Source organism: Hibiscus syriacus, unplaced genomic scaffold, assembly GCF_006381635.1.
Source record: "Hibiscus syriacus cultivar Baekdansim isolate YM2019G1 unplaced genomic scaffold, ASM638163v2 tig00110634_pilon, whole genome shotgun sequence".
NCBI classification, from domain to species: Eukaryota; Viridiplantae; Streptophyta; class Magnoliopsida; order Malvales; family Malvaceae; genus Hibiscus; species Hibiscus syriacus.
In genome coordinates this window covers 278,896-285,570 of record NW_024062807.1, presented here as the reverse complement: position 1 = coordinate 285,570, position 6,675 = coordinate 278,896, and the positions used below count along the sequence as shown (strand labels likewise).

The 6,675-nt window shown below is 35.2% G+C and overlaps 1 pseudogene; it reads left to right on the top strand.

Annotated features, from left to right (window-relative positions):
- The first annotated feature begins 2,144 nt into the window (after positions 1 to 2,144).
- Positions 2,145 to 4,690, top strand: LOC120136604 (annotated as a pseudogene).
- The last annotated feature ends 1,985 nt before the right edge of the window (positions 4,691 to 6,675 follow it).

Genomic DNA, 6,675 nt, shown 5'->3' with positions numbered 1-6,675 from the left:
TACTCGTTTTATATCTCAATCACCACCAGCAACTCTATTTCCCACAGCTGCAACAGATCGTTTCCTTTTCATCTTTGTCTCCCATCCTTCACCTGGCAATCTGCGGATCTTTTCTGCCATTCGAGCAGAACCACCATTAACATCTGAAAGCACATCACCATTTTTTTCTGTTGTCCCCGGCTGCCATGGATTCACAGCAGTTCTATTATCAACCTGTATCATGAAAGCAGAAAAGGAGACAAAACAAGAAAGTAAATAAAATTGATGAAGCATAAGCTAAATAATAAGATAAAAAGGAAGGGTGTCGAAAAGCTACGTTTTAAGTTTCAGGCCCATTTTGCTTTCTTCCTTTTATTTATGCATAAAATAGCACATCCAATTATCATTAAACAAAATGAACAAAGTCGTCAGAAACAGCATTCGATACATAACTGAACAGTGATAAACTTATCTTTCTATGCAAATCACATGGAAATGCACATATTTTATCTTCAAACAATGCACATAAAAACCTAGACTGGTATTCCAGCAATACAAGTGAAATACAAACCCTTAAATCAGCCACTGATGAGCGAACACGCTTGTTCAGCCCCATAGTCTTTGGCCTATCCTCCAATCTTTGAGTCATTAAGTCATGACCATTTCTGTGAATCTGGCATCCCATTTTTGTAATATTTACTCCACTAGTTCTATCACTCGAAATATCACTCCGTTGTCGCTTCTTTGAGCTTAAAGCTTCTTTATACCTATCGAGTTTAGAAATTGACTCTCGGAATCTTTTGACTCTATCCCTGTTAGAAAGACAATGCAGATTCAATAACAAAAAACTGTTCACATGACTTACGAGTAACAGGCATCATAATCGAGATAAAATACACATGGAGTACATGAACAGAAAGAAAACTGTGACAAGAATCATTTGACTTGCAGGAAAGCTTTATATTCTCTATCCAAGACTGGATATATCTACATTGCATGCAAAGATAATAAATTGCATATACCACCATACAATAGCATTGCAGGCATTGACTGTTATTTGCCTGTTATGTTTCCAGGGGCAATTCCTACCATCGCCTAAATAACTTTAAAGGTTCCCCTGTCACCACAATTACATTGAGAAGTCACTTCAGTAACCATAAAGGTTACCATATTCCATCGAATATAGAACATTCCAAATTTTAGCATTATAGAGCGAGTGGAATAATGTAGAAAGACTATACCTGGCCTTCCTGGTGGTATCTTGAATGCTTTCCTTAAAGTTCTTAAGCTCCTCTGTCGCCACTGGAGGGCAAGGTTTAGGGTGTGAAACTCCAAAAGAATGATCATCTGATGTACTGCTTCGAAGAGGAACACCCAACACCCGGCTTAATTCTCCAGACCGAGTATATTTCTGGTTGCCTAATGAAATTGGCTCCAAAGGCAGACACTGAGGCAATGGTGGCATATCTGATGACAATCCTGCATTCCCTCTGCTTAAATTATTCCCAGAACTGAACATTTTTTTTTCTCTGTGCGACTTAGAACTCCCAAACCTGCAAACATGAACAGAAGACTATTACTTGCAAAACCAAGTAACTTGCTTTTCTTCCACTAATAATCTATCCCCTAACAAACTGTTCAGTTCTAGGTTTATAATTTTAAGGAATAAAAATTAAATGTACTGTTTTCTAAGAACAAATAACACAATTGCTTTTTTACAGAGCAATCATGTTGAACATAGCATTGCATTGCATTTTACTCCTTTTTGCTTATTAGCGGGTTTTCTAATTAAAAAAAAGACCGATAAAACAGAATCTTAGTAAATTGTATTAATTAATTATTTTCTTGCATTTAACTACTACTTCCCTTGCTTCTGCTACTTGTTACAAGTCCTAAAGCAGTAAAATTTAAGTCATGGATCAAAATCCCCAATTATGTCCAACGAAAAGATAAATAAATAAATTTATAATCATAAGGAAATTCCTGAAAGTTCAATAAAAAAATATTTCTACCAATTTTTTAAAAGGGCGAAAATTCAAAAACTAAGCACTTACACTTCTCTTCCTTCACTTTCCCTTCTTATCAAACTAGAAATAAAACATTTAAATAAATATAAAAAGAAAAAAAGGGGGGAAATTTTGAAAATTTGAGTGCTGGGATTATGAATGAAAACTCTAAACTTGAGAGAGTGGAATGTAGGAAAGAAAGGCCGAAATTGAATTAAAATTAAGAAAAAATAAGATGAAATTAGAGCGTTTAAGGATTCAATTACCTGAGAATCAAACAATTCAAGAAGCAAACCACTGGCAAGAAAGTTGTTTAGCAGAACCAGATGCCTGTAAAGTCCTCTCTTGAGTTGGGGGTATCAAACAAAAGTTCCAAGTCTCAGAATAGTGATGGAAAGAAGAGCAGACTTTCCTCTGGTGACGGGTTAAATAAAACGGTGACACCTGTCCGTGTTTCTAGTTATGTGAAACAAAGAGAATACAGAAGAGCTGATGGTAGAAAGAGAATTATTCCTGAAGCCGCTGGTGTTCACATTCAGCAGGAGAATATTTCTGGCAGTGCTCAAGCACTAGATTTCCCCTTTGCATCTTCTGACCCTAGGAAAAACGATAACAGTGTAGTTCATGCTGATAGTAGTTTACGAGAAACTACTATCAGGGGGAACGTTGGTAGAAGTTTTGATTGAAAGGAGTGCTCAGGAGTCACTGCTCGAGCTACTGTTACTGACAGTCTGGTTATTGAAAAAGTTTCTGCTGGCCAAGATCATAGCGTCAATGTAGTGCAGCCTGGAAGCATGAAGCCTTCTTCAGGTTCCACTGTTAGCTCTACCAAATCTCTTTCAATTAGGGTATTTGACAAGAAAGAAGGGGATGATATGACTCCAATTTGTTTGGAAGCTTGTCCCCGGGAACATGCTGTGAATGACATTGTTGGTGTGGGAAATGCATCTATGAAGAAAGAAACAGAAATCGAGTGTACTAGAGGGGATCAAACTCTGTGGTCGGACCGTATCTCAGGAAAAGTTTATGTTTTAGCTGGAAATGCAAACTTCTGGGCTGTTGGGTGTGAAGATGGGTGTCTACAGGTAAAGAACAAGCACTCTATTCTAGCCAGGCAGAATTTTTGTTTCTTTATCCTCTTAATAAGTGTTCCGGACAATAGACAATTAATAGTACAATGAGATTTCATAAATTGTCTGACAAATGTACTTTAGTCCTTTTTTTCTTATGTTTTTGAAGGTTTATACAAAGTGTGGGAGACGTGCTTTACCGACCATGAGTCTCATTGACATGAGTTATATCAGTCAAGTTATCAAAATCTGGCTTTCCTCTCTTTGTTTTGGCGACTCGGCATGCGTTTCTCTTTGACATGAGTCTCATGTGTTGGCTGAGGGTTGCTGATGACTGCTTCCCTACTTCTAATTTCGCTAGTTCTTGGAATTTGGGTTGAACTCAGACTGGTGAGCTGGCTGTGCTGCAAGTGGATGTCAGGAAATATTTGGCCCGAAAGCCAGGCTGGAGCTGGTTTGTTGCCACACTGTTTTTCCCTAAAATATGAAGTTGTCAGATTTGATATCGAGTATCTGTTTGACATCTAATCTCTGCCGGTGGCATGAATTTCAATTATATTCATCGACGCAATACCTGCTAAAGTGATAATTCCAAAGAATTCCTGGTTTTCAATTATTTTAAGAATTTTAACTTTGTTGTTCCTAGAATTTCACAAGTGATTATTTGTCTCAACAGGAAGCTCAGTTGGCATCTTCTCTGTCTCTGAAATCTCCCATCGAATATCGCCAAAACCTTCTTTCCTACATATGCTTTCTAGCAAGGTAGGCATTTCCCCCCTACCCCCTACCAAGAGCATTTACGAGTGTTTATAGCAGGAAAAGAAAAACGTGTGTTGCTCCCTTGGTATTGCGTTATGCTCTTTTCGTTACAACTTGAGGAGCGAAGCTTGTATTCAGTGCATCGTTATATATTTTCTCTCTTGGTTATCGGGACGTTAACATAAAAATAAGCCATTGACAAATTATACACGCTCTTGTGTTTGTAGAGAAGCAGATGAGTCTCGATTGCGAGAAGTCTGTGAAAGTTTTCTCGGGCCACCGACTGGAATGGCTTCAGATGCCAATAATCCTGCTTGGGATGCTTATGTACTCGTAAGTCTTTTGCCCTGACCTCTTATAAGTACTCTACATTGAGTTTTGTGCAGCTTTTTATCGTACGAGTCCAATCATATATCCGTTCTCGGACCCTATCGGATCTTTGCAGGGAATGGAAAAGCACAAACTTTTAAGAGAAGACACTCTTCCCGCAATGGCGTCGAATAGAAAAGTCCAGCGATTACTTAACGAGTTCATGGATCTTCTCTCGGAATACGCTAGTGTCGAGAACAATGTGAGCCAAGTAAACCCTTCTCCACCAACTACATCTCGACCGGAGATTGATCTTATGGACTCCAACCCATCCGTACCCGGTCAAACAGATACACCCGCGCCAGCAACAGATAACAAGGAGAATCCTTCCCCTGGTATTAACCAAATGGATGGTATTCCATCAACATCGAATCAAGTAAACTCGGGCACCGAATCGATTGATCAAGTAAATCGAGCTCCGATAAGTGAAGATGCTGCCGGTTCATGAAGCTGAAATCTTCATTCAAGCAATACTAACTAATGGCTGCTCAGCTTAGAATAGGGTACTGTACTGATCTAATATATATCCTTTTTGCTCGATGCTTGAAACTGGACCGTCCGATGTATATTTTGTTTTTACTTTTCAATCTTCTCTGTGCATTTAACCGTATACTTTCACTAATTTAGTTGAGAGTTGTTTTTGGATAGAAATCATTGATCTTTTGTACAATTGGCTTTGATATTAATGCTATTCTGTCTTTCAAGTGTTTCTAATCATTTCGTTTGGACGACTTCCGATTTTTCTAATTTACACACTGGATTTTCGAGTTACTTGGGTTTAGGTTTTGACCATTATGAGTATACCATCGTCGATCACCGTAGATAGTGATCGTTTAGTCTTAAATTTTATAGGTCGTTTCGTCTCCACACCCTAAGTCCGAATTCGACTTCAATTTTGTCAAAACTTATTTTGAAGTCTACGGATTGGAGATTGAAAGTAAGAAAGTTGAAATGTTTTAGTCGAGATTTATGGGTTTTTGGATATTTTCCGGTGAAACAACCACCAGATTCGAACTAAGGGGTTAAGGTGAATCAACCCATGAAATATGGGACTGAACGACCATCATCTACGACGATCGACGGTATTGTCCAACACCGACGAATAGTGGACGGACACATTCTATTTTATTTTATATTTTAAATTATTTTTATATTAAACAAATAATAAAAATATTACATCGTTCAAAAATAATAATAAAATAATTCAGAGTGTTCGAAACATGAATAATCCTGAACTTCAGTGAGTAAATTAGGAAAAAAATGAAAATACAACAAGTAAAGTAAGAGAGAGAGTAAAATTTAGTTACTAATGATGTATTTTATCCTAAAATCTTTTAAGCAAAAGTTAGAGTTTAAATTTTAAGGATAATTCTTCTACATTCGACGAGCAACGATTATCACCACTAACGACGAGCCCTATTAATTTAATTTATAAAAATCTAAATTCTAAATGACTCAACGTATAATTATAGATTAGTTAAAATTTAAATATAAATTATTTAAAATAAAGAGCAAATTATATCAGTAACCACCTAACTATTGCTCCTTTTCATTTTGACCAATATTTTTGAAACTTTGTTGATTACGTCACTTAACTATTTAAATGCATTCAATTCAGCCACTTGCCATCAATATTTCAACGGAGAAGCTGATGTGGCAGTTAAAATATTTTGTATAATTACACATTTGTTCACTGCTACTTATATATTATATTAATTTGGTCCTATTTGTAATAAATTAAAATAAATTGAACCCTCAAATCAAATGGTATCATGTATAATGACCCAAAATTCAACTTTTGATTTTAATTTTAAAAGTTACGACATATTATATATTATAACAAAATAAAATTTATAACAAATTTTTTTTTCTAAAAAATTGAATAACTCAAGCAATAATTTATGATATTAAATTTAAAGCAAACTAAATTTATCGCCATTTTGATATATGTCAATCTCTTAGTGCAAAATTTTCCATGCTAAGTCCACCGAGAATCATATCAGTATAAACTTTTATTAAAGATTGACATAAATTTTATGATAGGAGATGAATTTTTAAATTTTTTAAAGGAAGACTGTCAAACGTGAAAAAAATATATGTCACATTTTTCTATTAGAGATTTACTAGGTAAAAATTTCTTAGTTTTACAGGTTAGACTATATTAACTTTTTACTATAGAATGTCATTTACAGATATTAATAGGATAAAAATTTTGTCTAGCAAACTTTATATACATAGGCTAATCAACTATATTTTTTCTTAAAATCAAAAGAGGATATGGTACCATTGATAAGATGCTTCTGAGAACCATAAATGAAATTTCTAGTAAAAGTTTTGTTTTGTTATAAATATAGAATATGTCGTAATTTTTAAAATCTTTTAACATTAAAGATTTGATTAAGTTCACTTTAATTTATTAAAATTAGGACTAAATTGATAGAATATATAAGTAACAATGACCAAATGTGTAATTATACCAAATATTTTAACTG